This window comes from Heterocephalus glaber, unplaced genomic scaffold (assembly GCF_053883595.1).
Source record: "Heterocephalus glaber isolate CG9 unplaced genomic scaffold, H.glaber_assembly_v1.0 deba00001442, whole genome shotgun sequence".
NCBI lineage: Eukaryota > Metazoa > Chordata > Mammalia > Rodentia > Bathyergidae > Heterocephalus > Heterocephalus glaber.
The window spans coordinates 5300053-5319955 of record NW_028258296.1 but is presented as its reverse complement, the minus strand read 5'-3'; the positions used below and the strand labels follow the sequence as shown (position 1 = coordinate 5319955).

At 50.2% G+C, this 19903-nt stretch overlaps 1 long non-coding RNA gene and 1 other non-coding gene across 7 annotated transcripts; one reads left to right on the top strand and one right to left on the bottom strand.

The window, feature by feature from the left end:
• Positions 1 to 6335: 6335 nt before the first annotated feature.
• On the bottom strand, positions 6336 to 19848 carry LOC106009107 (uncharacterized). Of its 6 annotated transcripts, XR_002393689.2 has the most exons (6): positions 19672 to 19848; positions 12518 to 12747; positions 11795 to 11876; positions 11138 to 11270; positions 10689 to 10917; positions 9680 to 10562 (listed from the first exon to the last, which is right to left on the bottom strand). It is a non-coding gene; the product is annotated as an uncharacterized LOC106009107 (long non-coding RNA). The 6 variants fall into 6 exon arrangements; XR_002393687.2 differs by lacking the exon at positions 11795 to 11876 and having other exon boundaries at positions 12518 to 12776; XR_015451913.1 differs by lacking the exon at positions 11795 to 11876 and having other exon boundaries at positions 10689 to 10780; positions 12518 to 12776.
• LOC147827579 (U6 spliceosomal RNA) lies at positions 15196 to 15306 on the top strand. The gene has a single exon (XR_015452145.1). It is a non-coding gene; the product is annotated as a U6 spliceosomal RNA (small nuclear RNA).
• Positions 19849 to 19903: the final 55 nt, after the last annotated feature.

Here is a 19903-nt window from a genome sequence, read left to right as displayed (position 1 = left end):
TGACACGGGGGTGAGGTCTCCAGCCACGTACAGCCCCACCTGGAAAAGACGGCCCTGGTGCATGGGCCTTTCGGGGCCCCTCAGAAATTAGGAGCACTTGCAGCTTAGCATCTCTCTCTCTCTCTCTCTCTCTCTCTCTCTCTCTCTCTGTTGTTTGGGTTTTTTAAACACAGATTCTTGCTATGTAGCCCAGGCTGGCCTCCAACTCAGAACTCACGGCGATCCCCCTGCCTCAGCCTCCCCAGTGCTGGGATGAAAGGCTGGCACCACCACGCCCGGCCACCTTTCTCTCCTCCCCTCACTCCCTTTCTGTCTTCCTTTCCTTTCTCGTCCTCTGCTGACACTGACCAGCCGAGGCCAGGCTGGCTGCCGGCTGTTTATAGCCCGAGCAGCCAGGAGGAAGGGCTGGGTCCCTGAGAAACTTCAGAAGGCGTCTGCCCTCCCTCGCCCCTGCTCCGTCCCAGCAGGGGCCCTGAGTTACACACCCCTCTCACAGGACCTTCAATGAAAAACCACTCTTTCTGGTTAGGAGACGGCTCTGTAGGCTCAGCTTCCACGGCTGCGTGGATGTGGGGCTGAGAGCAGCCCAGCGCCTCCCCTCTCCCCTGGAGACGGCACTGGTGACCTCGATGTCTCAGGGGATGGGCAGGACAGAGACAGCAAGCAGCGGAAACAAAAAATTCTCTCCTTTTATGTTGAAGGGTTTCTAAATTAATTTTATCGGTACATCTTAGATATCCCGAATGAGCACCTTCATCACAGGGGATTTGCACCTGTAATGGTGTATCTTGCGTTGTCCTCTTTTCTTCCCCAAACCCCTCCCCTCCCTTCAACCCCTCTTCTCCTTATTTACAAAAGCTTTGTTTCCATTTTTCCCTTCTATTCTCTTTTTTTAAATTCTTTTTTAAAAATAAATTGTTTGAGGGTCAGGGATTTGGCTCAGTGGTTTCGCTGCCTGCTTCGCAGGCACAAGGACCCAAGTTCAATCCCCGGTACCAAAAAAAAATTTGTTTGTTTTGGTTTTTGAGACAGGGTCTCTCTATATAGTTCAGGCTGGCCTTGAACTCACTGTGTAGCCCAGGCTGGGCTCAAATTCCTAGCACTCCTCCTGCCTCAGCCTCCTGAGTGCTAGGATTACAGGTGTGTGCCACCACTCCTGATGACCAAAATATTTCTAAATAAAGTCAACAGCATGCCAGGAGCAGAGGATGTGAAGGACATTTGCCCTGCCCTTGCAGCCTGGCCGAGTGTTGAGACGGCGTCTCCTGGAATAAACCGAGGACTCCCCAGGAGGGCAGAAGCAGGAAGGCCATGGGTGTGCGGCAGGCTCAGTGTCATCTTTCGTCTGCGGTCGTCATTCCGGGAGCCACAGCTGCACGGGCCTGACAGCCCAGGCCCTGGTGTGAAAATGGCTCCAACAACACGAGGGGCTGCGCTGAGCAGGCACCGGCTGGGACCCAGGTCGGGGGTGGCCGGGTGTCCTGGATCCCGGCATCCCAGAGTGAAGGTGAGCGCCCCGCTCGGCCCAGCCTGGCTGGTCATGGGGGAGGCAGACCCTGCCACAGGCGTCACTGGTTGTGATCAATCACAAGAGGAACATCCAAGCGCTGAGACCAACGGTGAGACTGTGAGACTGTTCCGCCTGCGAGGCGGACAGCTCATTCACGCAGCAGCCACTTCCGGTCTCTAAAGGGTGGTTTCACTGAACAAAACTTGTGTTTTCTCAGCATCAGCGCACCGAGTAGAGTGAGGGAGGATTCAGGGGCAGAAAAGGAAAGGAAGGCAAGTTTAGCATGGAAAGCCACTGCTCAAAGGACTGGAGATGGGCAGGAGGTGGAGCTTGGCGAGAGACTGCTTCCTTGTTGTCCACTGGGGTCACCGCTAGGCCTTGGCTCGGTCCCAGTCCTGCACTAAAGAACACAAAGAAAGCCAGGTGTGGTGGCACACACCTGTAATCCCAGCACTCAGGAGGGTGAGACAGGAGTTCTGAGTTCAAGGCCAGCCTGGGCTACATAGTGAGACCGTGCCAGAAAGAGAGAGAGAGAGAGAGAGAGAGAGAGAGACAGAGAGAAACTGAAAGAGGGAGTCAGATTCCCATGCCTAAGACACGTACTAAGATTCTCAAGTGCTTTTCCTTGTTATAGAGCGAGAGGCAGAACACACCCAGGGCCCCTGAGCTCCCTGTCCCCAGCAGGAGCCCAGGGCAGGCAGAGGGACCATCATTAGTCCCTGTCTGACAAAGGTCTGGGGGTCAATCACCTGGGCCTGGGCCCGCAGGGCATCCCGGGGAAATCAGCAGCAGGGTTCGGGTGGCGTCACCAGGCTTGGAGGAGGATCCGTCCTGTGTCTGCTCATAAAGGGATTTACAGGCTCAACAAAGGATGCATAGATGCGGAGAAGCCGATTTGCCAAACTCACAAAGACAACTGCAAAGCCCTGAACCCTTCCTCCTTCCCAGGGCATGCAGCGTCCTGTGAAAGAGCAAGAAGGAAGGGCCGCCGGGAAATGCGGGGCCCAGGGTTGGACCCAGTTTGGCTGTCTAGGAACAGGAGCAGCCTCATGACGTGTGCAGCTGCGGGCAGGTTTCAGCGCACACGCTGTGGAACATGTTCCCAGCTCCTAATGTGAACCACTGTGTGGAGAATAAGTCTCAGCACGGCCTTGGGTTGAAATACAGAGGGGCTGGGCACAGAGCTCAGGGCAAAGCTCCTGGGTTGAATCCCAGTACTGCAGGAAGGAGGGAGGAAGGGAGGAAGGAGAGAGGGGGAAGAATAGGTCTGCTTTTGTTCTTTATGTGTTTAGTAGAAAGTCGTTTTGCAGTTCACAGTTTCTCCAGGGTCATCTCCTCTGGTACTGAGCTAATGCCTTATATTTTGTATTTGTTTGGGTTTTTGAGAGAGGGTCTCGCTATGTAGCCCAGGCTGGATTTGAACTCAGGGTGATCCTCCCGCCTCAGCCTCTTGAGTGTTGAGACCACAGGCGTGCATCACCATGCCCAGCAGTTTTACCTTTTAATGTGATTAAAATGTTTAAGCTCCGTGTTTCTGCAGTTTTTGCTGATGTTATCTGCAGAAGAAGTGCGCCAGGCATGACACACCGGATTTCGGACCTTGGGCGTCAGGGAGGCCCTGTGAGCCGCTTCCGGCTTTCTGGAAGATGCTGAGACCCGATCCCACCGGATGTGGTTATCCCAGCTGTGCCAGCGCTTGTCATGTGGCCTTGAACGAAGTGCTCGACTTCTTGGCGAGCTGATCTCCTCGTTTTTAAAGTGTAGCCACTCATTTTTCCTGCAGAAGTTTGTGTCAGGACGAAATAATGCATTAGGCATGTCAAAGGCTCCCCTAGAGAAAGGAACCAAAACATCGGAGTTCTTTTAGCCAAGTGTGGACACGCACGCCTGTGATCCAGGCATTCAGGAGGTTGAGGCAGGAGGATTGCAAATTCAAGCCAAGCCTGGACAACTTAGTGGGACCCTGTCTCAAAATAAAAAATAAAATAGCCAGGGATGTAGCTCAGTGGCACTGAGCCTGCCTCGCATGCACAAGGTCCTGAGTTTGATCCCCGGGACCAAAAAAAAATAAAGTTTAAAAAATAAAAAATAAAATAAAGCTGGGGATGTAGCTCATTGTGAGGGCCCTGGTTTAATCCCCAGCACTGACAGAAGACAGACAGACAGAAGATAGATAGGAGCTAGGTGGGCTGAGGGTGTAGCTCAGGGTGGGGCGCTTGCCTAGCAAGCTCAAAGCCCTAGGTTCAATCCCTGGCCAATAAAACAAAACAACCAAATAAACCCCCTCGACATCTCTGTCTCTTGCTTCTCCCGGCGTTTACAATCCCTGGCTGAAGAGGGCTCCCTTTCCTGGCGCTCGCTGTCCACCCTTGACCGCGGGCGGATGGCGTCGCTCGGGGCGGGCGGAGCCACCCTGGGGAGCGGCGGGGGGGGGGGGGGGACTGGGTCAGGTCCGTAAACCCGGCCGGCTTTGGAGGAAACGCGTTTACGAGGCCGGCCGTAAAGGGCTAATGACGGGGTGCAAGGCCCAGGCGACCTCCGACCTCCGAGGGGGAGCCGGGGCTCCGCTGGGGCTGGCCCTCCCTGAGCTCCAGCTGCTCCCTGAAGGCCCTGAGCTGGCTGCAGCAGACCCAGCACCGGCACCTCCAGCGACTTCGCTAGGTGAGCGTTTGCCCACACCGCCTCAGTTTCCTCTAGAACAGCCGGGGACATTCATCGGGATCTGCGACTCCACCCCCAAGGCACCGAGGCCGCTCAGAGCCCTGAGTGGCCCCTCCCCGGGTTTATTTTCCTCCATAACACAGGCAGGCACCATGACACACTTGTACTTCTGGGTTTATTTTCTTCCTCCCACTGGAATCCAACATCTGCTGTGGGCAGGGTTTTGCCAGGTGTGTTGGCACATGCCCGTAATCCCACCCGGGAAGCTGAGGCAGGAAGGTTGCTGTAGTTCAAAGCCAGCCTGAACCACATAGTGAAACTCTCAGCAAAACAAAAAACAGCAGGGCTTCGTTTCGTTTTGTCACCTCCACCCGGGCTCTATGCCAGGGCCTGGCACAGGAGGGGTTAGTCCCTAAGATTCTGAGGGAGCCAGGGACCCTGCGAGCTAGGCAGAATGACACTGCTTTACCGCCGAGGAGATGCGGGCCTCAAGATGCCGGTGGCAGTTTGGGGCAGAATTGGGTCTAGAAAGTCTGTCTGGTTATAGCCTGGTTACTAGTGGGTAATCTCACTGCCGTCAGGGGAGGTCACAAAGTAATCCCAGTACTCGGGAGGCTGAGGCAGGAGGATCCCCCGGAGTTCTAGGCCAGGCTGGGCTACATAGCAAGACCCTGTCTCAAAACAAACAACGGCAACAAACAACAAATATGCCCTTTCGGTCTGCCCTGGTGCTTGTTCTAACAGGACCTCCTCAGAGACAGCAGGCTGTAGCAGAAACACAACAGCATCGTGTGCATAAGAAAAGCACCTAGACCAGGCCCACAAACCTTGAGAGTGTTAAGTGAGGGAGGGATGTGGCCAGAAGATCTTCAAATGTGCCCCTTCCTTTGCTGGACTTGAGATTTTAATGCAGCATGTGGTTCTTAGGGTGTGGTGCAGAAAGAGGCGGCTGCATTTCAGGTTAAAAAGTAAAAGTAACTAACAAGAAGCAACACCAACCAAAACACTGGGGCTCAAGTGCCCATCAACTGGAAACTGGTTAAAGAAGATGTGGGTTTTTTATAAAATGGAGCACTACTCAGCCATAAAGAATGAGAAACTAGAGACATTTATAGCTAAATGGATGCACACTGAGGGCATACTCTCAAGTGAAATAAACAGGACCCACAGGTGTAAATACCAAATAGTTTCTCTAGTGTGAGAAACTGAAAGTGTAATTAAGAATACACATGGATTGAAGGGAGGGTAGGGGAAGGGGGAAAAATAAGAACCAAGAGAGATTATGTAAAGGTGCAAATTTCCAACCATGAATGTCATTATGTTGTATACCTAAAATGTACCAATAAAAGGAAAAAAAAAATACACATGGATGAAATGGCCTAATAACATATTTCTCGGATTGTGTTTCCATCGCATGTCATATGACTGTATTGAAATTTAAATTAGGGAGAAGTTTGGCTTATGTGGAGTCTGCTGACTAACTGGAGTTTTTTTCCAGATCATTATTTGTTCAGTGTTGGTTTTGGGGATCTTTCTGAAACAAATCACATCCTCTGGTGTCTTGTTGGTGCTTGAGATACTTTTTTAAGTTATATGGAAAAATTTTTAAGTGTTTTTCAGTTTTATTTTGGTTAAGTTCTACAGTATTTGAATATTATTGTAGTTTTTTCCCCTTGCATTGTTCTTCTTTCAATGGTTTTAATTTTTTGTATGTGTGTGTGTTTGATAATAAAGTTATTTAAAATAAAAAAAATCTTGGCAGGGGGCAAATTCATCAAAATTGATATGACTAATCAAAGAAACTTCTCTGGCAATGTGTCCATTAAACTGAACTCCACTGAATAAAAACACAACACCGGGGCCCGGTATTTAAAAGGAAGGCAGTGCCTTTGTAGATGAAAACTACCTTTCAGGAGGCCTTGCTTGTATCCGACAGGCATCTCTTACCTTGGGATTTTTTGGGACAAACACTCAAAAATGATCAGTGTGGAAGCCAGGGGTGGGCACCCTTGGTGTGGGACAGGCCGAGCAGAAGTTGGTGAGAGAGAGAGAAGCTGTAAACACTGAGCGCTCGGAGGTGATTTGTGTTTTGTTTTGTAACTCACTCTGTGGCCAGATGGAACTTGACCTGAACTGATGTAGCAGAAAAACCGGAAGCGGTCCATGGCTCTCTGACTGGACAGTTTATTGCACTCTGAGCAGGAATATTCACGCACTCACTGCAGAAATAACGGGTGACATGGAGTCCTTCCCAGACCTCTCAGGAGTGTGAGGTGACGCAGTCTACATGCATGCATGGATCATCTTATCCCCCCATCTGCATCTTGAAACCACTGGACTCCAAAGCTCGGGATAAGCAATGGTGGGCCACCTTTCTGTCAACTCAACTTCACGACCTCGTGAGACCTGCCGCAAAGTAAATAAATAAATGAATATAAAAGCTGTGGATGTAGCTCAGTGGAAGGCCTGGGTTCAGTTCCCAGTACAAAGCAAAGCAAAACGTTAAAGTAGGAAAATATCTTAAAGACGATTAAATCCAACACCTTTCTCCTAATTAAAAGGTGAAAATTAATGTCCACAGAGCAAGAGCCTCTGAGAACAGATCTCTGAGAACCATCACATCTTTGATTCCGGAGAAATTCAGTGGGGGCAGGGGGACCTAGGACCTCAATGGGCTGGTTCTGAGCCTGGCTCGGGCTCTCGGGCTCTCTCTCTCTCTCTCTCTCTCTGCCTCAGCCTCCCGAGCTGTGGGTGCTGAGAATCATTATAGCACCTATCTGTATACGTGCAGCATGCTCGTATGAGTGAATCTTTATACATATATAAATACATACATATAAAACCTTCAAGGCAAAACTGTGGTAGTGGTTACCTGAAAGCAGGTTTTAGTAACAGCTTTGTTAACATATGATGAAAGCAAAATATTTGTCTACGCACAAACTAATTACAGGACTGCTTTATGAAGAACCCTGCTCTCACGGTCTTGCAGCACCTGTCTGTGTTCCTGTGTGGAGCAGTCCATGGACATAACTCATCTTCATTCCTTTCTCATCTGCTTCCTTCCCTCATCCCTCTCTCAAGGTCCCCTTCCCATTTGTTCTTTGTATTTTGGGTTGTTTGTTTGTGTGAGACAGGGTCTTGCTTTGTAGTTCAGGCAGGCCCTGAATTCACTATGTATCCTCAGCTGGCCTCGAATTCACAGAGATCCTCCTGCCTCAGCCTCCCGAGTGCTGGGATGACAAGTGTGCACGATCACACTCGTCTCCCTTCCCGTTTGAGAAAGATCGATCTCTCTACTTCTCGTCTTTCACTTTGCTCTTCATTTATAATTTGGATTTCTCATAGAAGAGAAATCCATGTGCTACATCAGCTTGTGTGTGTAATTTATTTCACTCGGCATTATGGTCTCCAAATGCAGGCATTTCCTACAGATGACTCAAGGTTATCCTTCTTTGTGGCAGAGTAGTACTCCATTGTGTGCAAATACATTTTCTTTATCTGTTCATCCATCGATGCACATATAGGCTGCTTCCAAGATGATGAATTAGTATGAATTGTGCTGCTATAAACATGTGTGCTTGCATCACTGTAATATGATGCCTTTAACACTTTCGAGAAGATACCTAGAAGGAGACTAGCCGGGTCGAGTGGAATTTCGAGTTTCAGTGTCCTGAGGAATCTCCGCACTGATCTGCACAGCTGTCGAACCAGTTTACATAAAGCCCTGCAGGCGGTGTGCTGAGGTCCAGGAATGGAACACGAGTTTCAGACTGCATGAGCATCAGCTCTTCTTTCGGGACGCCCCACGCCAGACAGCCACTGACCTGGGCTGGAGGGGATGTGGAAAGCTGGCTCGAGGGGCTTTGGATGGGTGGCCCAGGGCACGGCTCTCTCTGGCAGCTCTGTGGTCAGCTCTCGGCTGTCCCTACTTTGTTCACCTTTAAATATGGGGGGGAAGGAGGCCTGAGACGGGGTCTCGCTATGAAGTCCAGGCTGGTGTTGAATTCACCGTGTAGCTCAGGCTGGCCTCAAACTCACAATGATCCTCCTGCCTCAGCCTCCCAAGTGCTGGGACGACCGTCATATCCCTCCACCCCGGGCTCACCCTCAAGTTTTAGTGCACAGAGCTCCACCTGCAAAGCAGCCCACACTGGGTCCTCTCAGCCCAGGTCCTCCTGCCGCAGAGTCCTGGTGCTGACATTCCACGTCTGCGCCTCAGGCCCCATCTCGGGAGTCCCCATGCCAGTCCTGGAGGCTCCTGAAGCCGGGCCCTGGGACTCTGTCTGCCAGACAAGGTCCACCTCCCAGGCCACGCACTGCACACGGCAGGCTCTGCTCCTGCGGAACCCTCTCCTCTCTGGCCACTTCCTGCCACCACTGCCGCTATCCCCGCAGAGGACCGGGCTGCCCTGTGCCGGGCTAGGAGCCGCAGGCACATCAGGTCTCCTGTGGAGTCGCTTCGTGCCTGCCCTGCATGGCTTCGGGTGAGAGGTCTCGGAACCTGGCCAGGTCCTCCCACTAGCAAGCTGCAGAGCGACATGGTCACACAGAGCAGCTGAGTCACTGCACGGGGGCAGCTCATGTGGCAGCGATAGATCTCAGCACATACCCACACAGGGGCTGTGGGGCCCACCCGGAAAATGCTAAAGGCAGCAAGTCTGGGAAGAGAGCCCTCTGAGCATCTTTCAATTATTTTTTTGAGACAGGGTCACGGTGATCCTCCTGCCTCAGCCTCCTGAGTGCTGGGATGACAGGTGTGTGCCACCGGGGCCTGCTGATCTTGTTTCAAGGCAGGAAATAGTGGCCTGGGGGGCGGAAGCAGTTGGTGCCAGTCTCCAGGGTGTTCTTTGTGCTCCAGGCACTGTCCGGGTTTGAACCCTCAGCAAGTCACCAAGTTGGGTGGCCCTTCACTGTTGGGCTGCAGTGGGCCCTGCTGGGCAGACTCCAGGCCACCGCCTTGCAAGCTGTCGCTCCAGGGTCACCTCCTGACAGTGGCTTCAGCGTGGCCTCTGCCCTTGGCCTTTTCCTGGCTCACAGCAGGGGCCCAAGCACTTCCCTACTTCCTTTGACTTCCATTCTTCACTGCTTCCCCTCAGAATAATCACAGAGGAAGTAGGAGCCTTTCCTGGCACTTTGCAATGAGTTGTTTGTGGGGAAAGTTCACAGCCAGAGGGGGAACTGAGGAAGACACTGAGGGCAGAGTGGGAACCTGGGAAGCTGCTCTGGAATAGGGCAGCCCTGGGTACCACAGGCCCAGCCCCTGCATCCTGCTTCCCTTCCTTGAGAGGCCCACTCTAAGCAGGGCGGGGAGCCCCAATTGACTGCAGTGTCCCCCACTGCTGTCTTCCCGTTTCCTAACTCAATTCCAGACTCGCTGACAAAGAGCAGCACTGGCCCAGCCGTGGGCCCTTCTCTCCCCAGTTCTGCACAAACTGGCCCCAGGAGAAAGCACTTTCCCTGTCTTAGTTATTTTTCTCATTGCTGAGACAAAATACCCCACACCCAGAGTTAAGGGAGGAAAGGTTTATTTAGCTCACCGTGTGTAGAGGTTCCAGGCCATAGTCGGCTGGCTCCAAAGTGGGGTGGCAGGGCCGAGGAGAAACAGCCCATGGTGGGCAGAAGGCAGCAAAGCAACAAGGGGAGACCTCAGCTCTTTCCGTCCCTTCTGTCTTATCCAGGCTGCTTAGGGCGGGCAGCACTCACACCCGTAATCCCGGTGCCCTTGAGCCTAGCATTGCACCATGAATCAGTCCCAGGGTCACACACTCTGGATCCAGCACCTCTGAAAAGCCCACCGTGACCACAGGAGGCTTTGGGTGATACCCAGACACAGCCAGAACCCCCTTATGTTTCTTTTTTTGCACACTTAACTACATCCTCTGCTCTAAGGCCTGTGAGCCTGTTAGCTCACTCAATACTCACAATCCCAAGAGAGTCCTAGTAATTATTTTTTAAATTATTATTATTTTTGTTTGGCTCTTTTCGAGACAAGGTTTCACTATGTAGCCCAGGCTAGCTGGAACTCACGGAGATCCTCCTGCCTCAGCCTCCCACGGGCTGGGACTGCAGGTCTGCACCACCATGCCCGGATCCTAATAATTATATCCCTGTTTTACAAATAAGGAAACTAGGGTTTAGCAACGATGATAAGCACATGCAGGTCACAGGGCTACGCAGCAGGGTGGTGGCCTGATGAGGAGACACGTTCCTGCAGCCTCTATCAAGGTGAGGCTCTGCCTCCTTCCAGGTGACCAGTAACTTCTGGTCACCCCTGCAGCCGCCGGAAGTCCTCACTGTGTTCCAGCCATTCCCAGAGAAACCATGGCTTTCCATTGCAGTTCCTAATGTGTCTTCTATCTTCCTTTCTTAAATAGGCTTCAGGGTTCTTCGCCTGCAGACATCGGACAGGATTTTACTCATTCATGCCTTCATTTGAAAGCCCCTCATTTGGTGGTGTACACCTGTAACCCCAGCACTCTGGGAGGCTGAGGCAGGAGGATCCCAAGGGTAAGCTCACCCTCGGCAACGCGGCGGCTGCGAGCGCGTGTCACAGCTCAGCGCAAGGCCGTGCATGAGTTCAGTCTCCAGCACCGAAAAGAGCACAGGTGCCTGCAGACGCACAGACCAGGGCAGAGCGTGAGGAGAACTGAAACTGGAACCGGAAAGCCCAGCTGAGGCGTGGCGTTGCCAGCCACTTTCTCGAGGTCCCACAACTCGTCTCTTAGGGCTTCCGTCTCAGGCGCCATCTGTGAGTGGGTTTGTGATCGCGCTGACCTCACTTCGTTACCGTGGGGGCTCTGACTTCATCCACGGGGACACCGCCCACGGGCCCAGGCACACAGCGGTGCACTGAGCATGGGGGTCACAGGGCAGACCGCGGGAAGGACGTGAAGAGGTCTGGAAGCCCAGGCCCCTAACCCAGCGGGGGACACGGGCTCGTCCAGACACCCACGTGCCAGTACTTACACACCACAGGGCTGAGCAGAGACACAGTGACAGACGCAGGGTGGAAAGTTCTGCAACCAAGGCAGAAGTTGGGAGTGAAGAGCACTGGGCAGGCAAGGGAGGCTTCGCACAGGACGTGAACCCAGGGCGCGGTCTGTGGGTGAGAAGGAATGTGCTACACGACTTGGGAGAAGAGGATGAGTTGTGAGCAGTGCCAAGGGCCTGGGGCCTGCACATGCCCATGTGCAGAAGGGGAGGAGACGAGTGAGCACCGGGTGACTGGAGGGTTTGGGACATGAGAGTGACAGGGCAGGAAAGGAAATGGCGCCACTGAACAAAGGGGTTTGGTGCTTTGCAAAAGATGCCAGGCTTTATCCTTCCGTGGGAGAGGAAAGCGAGGAAAGCTTCCCCCGTGGGAAGGAAAGGATCCCATCATCAGGCTGGACGAGATCTCAAGCCCTGTTGAGGGAGGAAGCCAGCACTGGTTGCAGGCCGTGCCTCGGAGGGAACGGAGGACGAATCCCGGGGATGGACTGACAGAGTGGGAGGGAAGGGCGGCAAATCCCGCGCTGTCTTCTGTACAGCCTTCTACACAGATGGCCAGTAGGTACAGGAAGCAATCTTCACCATCGCTGGTACCACAGAAAGTCAAATAATGCTGGGTGAGGTGGCACACACCTGTGATCCCAGCACTTGGGAGGCTGAAGCAGGAAGATGGCCATGAGCTCGAGGCCAGCCTGGGCTACATAGCGGACCTTGCCTCAAAAACCAAAACAATACAAAAAAAAAGTTGTATCCTCCTAGCCATTAGGAGCATTTTGCTAGAAACACGTCACAAGCACAGCAGCAGCCCCCCATCCTGGGGACACCTCCCCAAACCCCAGCGGTGACTCACACCTGGGCGGGTCAGAGCAGCACAGCGCGGGATTCCATCCCAGCGCTGGAGCCCAGGCAGGCCCATGAACACCCTTGCCCTGCAGATCTGCTCTCTCTTCCGAAGGTGTGCACATGTCTGGGGTGCAAGTCTAGGAGGGAAGTGACCCAGACCAAAGTTCATAGAGAACCCTCAAAAAGCCCAAACCCGCCTCCTCAGAGTTGGCCCCACGGGGAAGAAATGCCCTGGGTGAAAAGCCCGTCACCCCATCACTCCTGGACTGCCGCCCAGCCAGGACCCCGCACACACTACCTGCTCCCAGGAGCCTGCCACCCTGGCTCCAGCATCCAGCCAGCCCTTGGCTCACGCTTCCTCTCGGGAGCAGGAGAGACAGCCGCTGCCAAGAGTGGTGTCTCTGAAGGCGGCCAGAGCTTCTGAGCTGATGGCTGCAGTCCACTCGGCCCTCCCTGGCGGAGTGTTGCACTTGGCATCAGCTCTGGTTCGGGTTCCCAGGTGCAGGGACTCACCTGTATGCATCTGCTGTGGCCCCGCCCTGGGGAGGGCTTCTGCCAACAACCTTGCTCTGCAGCAGCTTTGAAATCCACTCCTTGGAAGCCAGCTTGGAGTGTGGAGAGGGGCCTTCCACCAGGAGAGTGACTGGAAAGCGATGCTGGGGTTTCCATGGGCTCAGTATGAAAGCCTCTGCCCTCACAGAACTGACGGCATCAGATCACGGTGTCAGCGTGTTCTGTGGCACCTGCAGAATAATCAGCATTCTGAGTTTCTCTGAAGGGAGGGAGAAGGGGACAGAAAGTCATTTACAATGCATGATGCACATGTACCAACTCACCCCAAGGAACCTAAGCTTTATGTGTGCAAACATGTACTAGTAAAAATTTTAATTACTTAAAAAAAGAACAATTCCCCTTTTACAAAGCTGGCCTTGCTGGGTATGGTGGTGCAAGCCTGTGATCCCAGGACTCAGGAGGCTGAGGCAGGAGGATCACTGTGAATTCAAGGCCAGCATGGACTACAAAGGGAGACCCTGCCTCAAAACACCAAAAAAAAAAACAAAAAAAAACCCCAAAAAACAAAACCCTACAATGCTGGCCTTCACTGAATGTGCCTTGATTGTCCTCCAGGTTGGCTCCGAGGGCTGGCTCTGTCTAACTGCCTATAAGATGTCTAATTAATTTACCTGTCTACAATAATACTTCCTGATTTCCAAATATGTTACAAAGCTAAACTAATTAAAATACAGATTTGGCATAAAAACATACACAGAGCAGGGCCAGGGATTTAGCTCAGTGGTTTCGCTGCCTGCTGTGCACACACAAGGACCCGAGTTTGATCACCGGTACCAAAAAAACAAAACAAAACATACACAGAGCAATAGAACCCAGGAGAGCACTTACAAACAAATGTGTGTTTAGAGTCAACTGATTTTCAACAGTGCTAAAAACAGAAGATGGGGAAGGGATGGTCTCTTCAATTGATGGTTCTGGGCCCAGGCACGTGGGGGCCTGAGGGAGGAGGATCACAAATTCCAGTCCTGCCAGGTCAACTTAGCAAGATCCTGACTCAAGAAATTTAAGTGCTGAACGTGGTGACCTACACCTGTAATCACAGCACTTGGGAGGCTGAGGCAGGCCAGCCTAGGCTACATGGTGAGTTCAAGGCCAGCCTGAACTGCATAGTGAGATCTTGCTAAAACAGAAAAATTTTTAAAGAAAACTTTTGAACAAAGAATAATTTCTTTGCTGATAAGTTTTAAGTTTTATTGCCAGGTTAGTTGAAGGATCCTTCTTCAAAAAAGAAAACTGGAAGCAAACTGAAAGCACAGATTGTCTTCCAGGTACTGTCCAGCTAATCACCTGCAGAGAGAGGAAGAGATTTTTGTTCTTCTTTTGCAGCTTGGAATTTGTAAGTTCCTTTCTATTCCATGCTCTCTCACTTGCTGGGCTTATTATTGTTTTTCTTTTCTGTCTTTTTCTTCAGCTCTCTGAGAGCCTGGTTTCTTCTCCTGGCTCTGTGCAGGCTCTCTGACTGAATTACCTAAAAACCCTGTCCCCTCTTCACTCACAACCCACAGTACTTGTCAGGCTCTGAAAATGACCACAGTCCTGGACTTACTGGCTTGTTTATGCCTTGCTTCTCTGTCGGGGCGTGCCACGGACACAGGGGCCTTGCTCTGGTCATTGCAGAACCCGAAAGGTGAGAACAATGGGGCACACACAGGTGGATGTGGCATTAACCACTGTGAAACAGCAGCAGTAGTTGTTGAACGATTAGCAGAATGGACAGATGCATAGTAGCAAGTGTGAAATATGCTACCTATTTTGAAAAGGATTTACACAGATACTCTCAGAGTGTCTTTGGGTTTAAACTTAAAAACTTGGTATTTTTTGTTATGTCCAAATTAAAATGTTGTAAAAAGATTAAAATGAATAACATCATCTGTTATAGTCTGGATATGAAATGGTCTTTAAAGGCTTCCGTGTGGAAGGCTTGGTTCCCCAGGCAGCAGAGCTCTTGGAAGGTGATTGGCCTATGCAGGCTCTGACCTTACCAATGGGAAGTGTGGAAACCTAGGAGATGGAACCCGATTGGAGGAAGTAGGTCTTTGGGGGTGTGGCCTTGAAGGCTGTCTGTCCCTGGTCCCTCCCTCTTGCTTGCTGACCAATGGTAGGTGGCCTCCTCTGCCATTGGCTCTCCTGGAGATGCTCTGCCTCACCTCCAGCCCAAGCAACAGCACCACCCATGGACTGAACCATCTGAAACTATGAGCCAAATAAACCTTTGCTCCTTCAGGTCATTTTTCTCTGGTATTTTGTCATAGTAACAGAAAGCTGAAGAACACACATCTCCTTTGTTGTTGTTCCTTCTCAAAGTTTTCCTTTTGGGTTTGACATACTCAAAATTTTATTTGAATTAAACTTATATTAGAGACAGGGAATACACTGAATATAAAACTCAATTTTAAATAGAGTATAGGCCTCACTGTGAGGCTATATTTAAAAAGCATATAAAACTTTGACAAAAAACAGTAAATCTTTATAAACTTGGTTTAGGTAAAGGGTTGTTAGATATGATAACAGAAACACAATGAAAAAAGAAAAACAGATTCATTGTACTTCATCATAAAGATCATATCAAATTGAAAACCTTTATGTTGCAAAAGATACTATTAAGAAAGGGGAAATCAGCACTTGCCTTGTTAGCTTACATACTAAAACAGGAAGGGAATACAGATTACAGATTAGGATGGCCCATGTGCAAGGATGACATGCAAATTCATGAAGCGCTTCTAACACTTAACACATTCAACTTTATGACACAAAATCTATGGGATCTAGATCTACAGCAAAAAAAATAAACCAACCTATAGATGTAGTGATATGGTATTTTGTGAATGATCTTTCTAACATAATTGTAAAATAAAAAAAGAAAAAAGTAAAAAGTCAAACCATAAAAAAGGAAAAATAGGCCGAGTATGGTGGGGCACGCCTGTAATCTCAGAACTTGGGAGGCTGATGAAGGAGGATTGCTGCAAGTTCAAGGTTAGCCTAGGCTATATAGTGAGTTCAAGGCCAAACTGAGCTACATAACGAGACCCTGTTTCCAAAAAACCCAAACCTCCCCAAAAGGGAAAAATATTTGCAAATCACATATCTGATAAGAGACATGCATCTAGAATATATGAAAAACATTTATAAGACAATAAAAAGATAAATACACCAAGTAAAGAAAGACAAAGAATCTGAGTAGACATTTTTCAAAGAACATGTGAAAAGGGCCAAAAAACTTGTGAAAAAGCAGCTCAGCACCATTCCCTTTAGGGAAACAAATTCCAACCACAAGATCCCACGTCACACCCACCAGGATGCCATAAAGACTAGAATGAGGGTATGAAGAAACTGGAACCCTCTTCATGGTTGGTGGGATTCTAAATGGTGCAGTCTTTTTGGAAAGTAGTTTGGCAGTTCCTGAAAATGCTAAATATCCATGGGAACCAGCTACAGCATTCTCAACATACAGCCAAGAGGTCTGAATACACAACTACATGGACTGTAAACATGCACAGCAGCATTGCCCACAACAGCCCGGAAGTCCAAATACCCAAATTCCCCTCACAAAATGAAGGGATAAATAAAGTGTACTTTATTCATGCAGTGAGCCATTATTCCGTCACATAAAGGAATGAGACACTGATTCATTTTCCAACATGCAGGAACCCGGAATATGTGAGAGAAGCCAGCCAGAAAAAGTGCACTTACATGATGGGTGAATAGGCAAATAAGAGGAGAAAGAAAGTACATTCATGGTTACCCAGTATGGAGGTGATAAAAATGTTGTACAATTAGCTGTGGTGGTTGGACAACTTGATAAATACACTAAAAAGTACTGAACAGTACTGTTGAGATGCATGAATTGTATAGCATATGGATCACATCTCAATAGAGCTTTTTCTTTTTTGTTTTAGTTTTATTTTAAAGAGCACAATATAGGGAAAAGAAGCTTAAAATCAAGAGGCTCAATCTTGAAAGTTGTTTGGAGCAGCAAAATAGGAAGTGCCATATTTCTATTTTTAGGTTTGATATTCTATCATTAGCCGAGAGCCAAGACCTGCAATGCTACACCTCACTTTCCATCCTCAAACACGCTGGATTTGTCCATTTCTTCACAAGAACTAATTTATTAGTTTGTTTTACAAATGTACTATACATTGAGTACATTAAAAAAATCAGTCTCTTACTTACAAGAGAATAATAGTCCTATTTTGCTACATGCTGTAGCAGTGTAAGGATGAAAGGCTTTCTCTCCACCACGTCTCTCAGGTATAATTGGTGGGTGTTGAGGCTGTAAGATCAAACGGCCTGGGCTGTGAATTTGGGAAAGGTGCTTAGCCTGTTTTGCTATCTGTAATGGTGGGTACGGGGATTAGAACTACTTATTTCATCTTACTCTGAGGATTAGCAGAAATAAGGCATGTAAAATACCTAGCAGGGTCTAGGACACGGGAATAGCGTTAGATATTTCTTATGGTAACATTAACAGAGGATTGAAATGAAGAAATGGGTGAAAACAAGGGGCCAGGGATGTAGCTCAGTGGCGCCTCACCTGCCTGGAAAACCCAAGGTCTTGAGTTTGATCCCCAGTACCAAAAAACTGGGTAAAAACAAGATTGTAAAGTGGCCAAGAATTGAGTGTTAGCATCCACAGAGCAAGAAAGGGCAGGAAGGGGAGTAACATCCCATATCTCAGCTTTGCTAATATTAGGCACCTCTACTGGATATTTAGTCAAGGTATTTTAGTTTTCAGCATTTGTTGCTGAAACATGATGTGATTCAAATAGTGCTGCAGAGCTGACATTTCAGGCCACTTTCCTAATTGGTGGAATCTTAAACTTGTTACTTTACAAATCATGCCTTTAATTTTAAATAAAATGTCAGGAAAGCTTTCCCCCTGTGGATTACTCTGCCATATTCTATTGAGAGTGGCAGGAAGTATGTATGTATGTATTATTTAAGCAGTTACCGGGATTGAACTCAGGACCTTTACACTGAACTCCATTCTCAGCTGTGTTTTTTTCATTTTGAGACAGGTTTTGTTAAGTTGCTGAGATGCCCAGATTGAGCTTGAAATTACAATCCTGCTTCAGCCTCCCAGAGTGCTGGGAAACAGGTGTGGGTCACTACACCTGGCTAGTTTTTAGTATTTCAGAGAGAGAGAGAGAGAGAGAGAGAGAGAGAGAGAGAGAGAGAGAGAGAGAGAGAGAGAGAGAGAGAGAGAGAGAGAGAGAGAGTGCAGTCTCCTCCGCTTCATGTGGTGTTGGGCACCAAACCAAGGACTGCTGCTTGCTAGGCAAGCACTCTACCACTGAGTTCCACCCAGCCCTACAGAAATTTAAATTTCTTAGTATAAATGAACATAGTTAGAAGACAGTAACTCAACTTTTCTTGATTAACCCAAATCTCACAGAAGGGGAACAGAAAGTAGAATGTTCTTAGAGGATTTCCCCTGCTCCCAAATGTTTATTCATAACTTTTTTTTTTTTTGTACCAGGAATTGATCTCGAGACCTTGCACTTTCGAGGCAAGCAGTGGAACCACTGAGCTAAATCCCTGGCTCTATTCATAACATTTTTGAGGTATCTTAGTACATAACTTGTCTGAGGAACGGAAGTGACCCTCATGTATTCCTGGCAGCCTACACCCCAGTAAGCTTCTCTTCAAATCCTCTTACTGCATGGATGCTTGGTGGTCATGGAGATGTCTGGGGAAAGCAGGCATTCAATGGCGGAGACTAAGGTCAGCCCCTCTGTACTGCCTACTGCAGAAGGAGGGGTAAGTCATTGCGCTGAGGGTTAACCTGATCACACATGTGAATGCTCTAAGCCCAGTCTAAAACGTCATCTTTTAGCTGTTAATACTGCCCTGTGGCCAGAGAGGTTAAGAAGAGCCTTCCGCACATGCCTCAAAAGTGCAGAGCAAAGCTCTCAGGAGGAGAAAGGGATTGCTAAAGCGTGGAGGTCTTCAAATTGCACTCAAGCGGCTTTCAGAGCTCGGGAGAGCATGCTGGAGAGCTCCCATCACCTGTCCTGGTGAGAGCCAGAGCCAGAGCCTGTAGAACGCAGTGTGATCTGGGGACCTCTGGGGGGACCCAAGCAACAGGGAAGAGGCCTTTGACCACGTGCCTGAACCCTAACCCTGTCTTCCATTTCTGCTAAGGAACTGATGGAAAGCTGCTCAGAAATGGGAACTGTTAGGAGGCGTCCAACGTTACCAACAGGGCTGCTTAGAGCTAATGGTCACGGTCTCACAGCGGAGCTGAAGCCTGCAGTGGCCGGCGCCAGCGCTCACAGGGTGTGAACCCGGGCAGCCCTCTTGGATGGGGAACCGGTTCTGCCACGTCTCCCCTAACAAGCGCCACTGAGATGAAAGTACTCCCAGCACCTGCCACTTGGGCGATGCCTCTTCTGTATTCTGTACAGAAAGGCTTAAAAATTACAATCTACGTTAACACTGAAGGGCGTCACCAAATGTGTTGGCATATGCATTGACACTGCACGCCCTTACGGGATTATGTTAACAATATCCATGCTGTCTGGCATTACTGATTGCTGATGTATCTTTTTCCCCTCGCAGACGCCAAGATGCCCCCGAACATTTATCTTGCTTTTATCTTTTTTGATGTTTTTGAGACAGTCTGCCAGGTAGCCCAGAGCCCGTGGCATCCTCCTGCCTCAGCCTCCCGAGTGCTGGGATGACAGGCGTGCGGCGCTAACACCACAGCTCCCTAAACCGTGGGTCGCCGGCAGCCGGCGGGCAGCTGATCGGCTGGGATCTGGAGCGTCCCCAGAAGCCGCTTCTCGGAGGTCACACACGCGGGGCAGGCGCGCGACGCTCGCGTGTGGCGGCTCCACTGTCCCCTGGCCAAGCCCAGCACAGCGCGGCGGCAGCGGGCACAGCAACCCGCCCCACGTGGAACGGGGCGGCCGCGACTCGGCGCCGAGGACCGGCCCGCCCGCCGCCCCGGAAGTCTGCGACGCTCTCGTCGCGAGGTCCGCGAGTCACCTTGACCCGGCCGGAAGCGCGGAGAAAGCCCTGGACGAACGCAAGGCGGGCGAAATGAAACCTGAGCGCCGCCACGCTTTCCTGTTTTCAGGGTGGCTACCGACCTGCGAGTCTCAGGGTGACAAGAGCAGGTGGCGACACCCCGCCCACTGCCGCCGCCGCCGCGCTTCCCCTCCTTCAGCATGCTCGCGGCTCTCGCGCCCGAGAACCCGCCTCCGCGGCGCGCGCGAAGAGTGGCCGCGCAGGACGCACCGGGAATTGTAGTCCCGACTCCTGCAAACACCGTAGGGAAAACGATTTTAGCCTACAAACCCCATGATGCCACGCGGCGCAGGC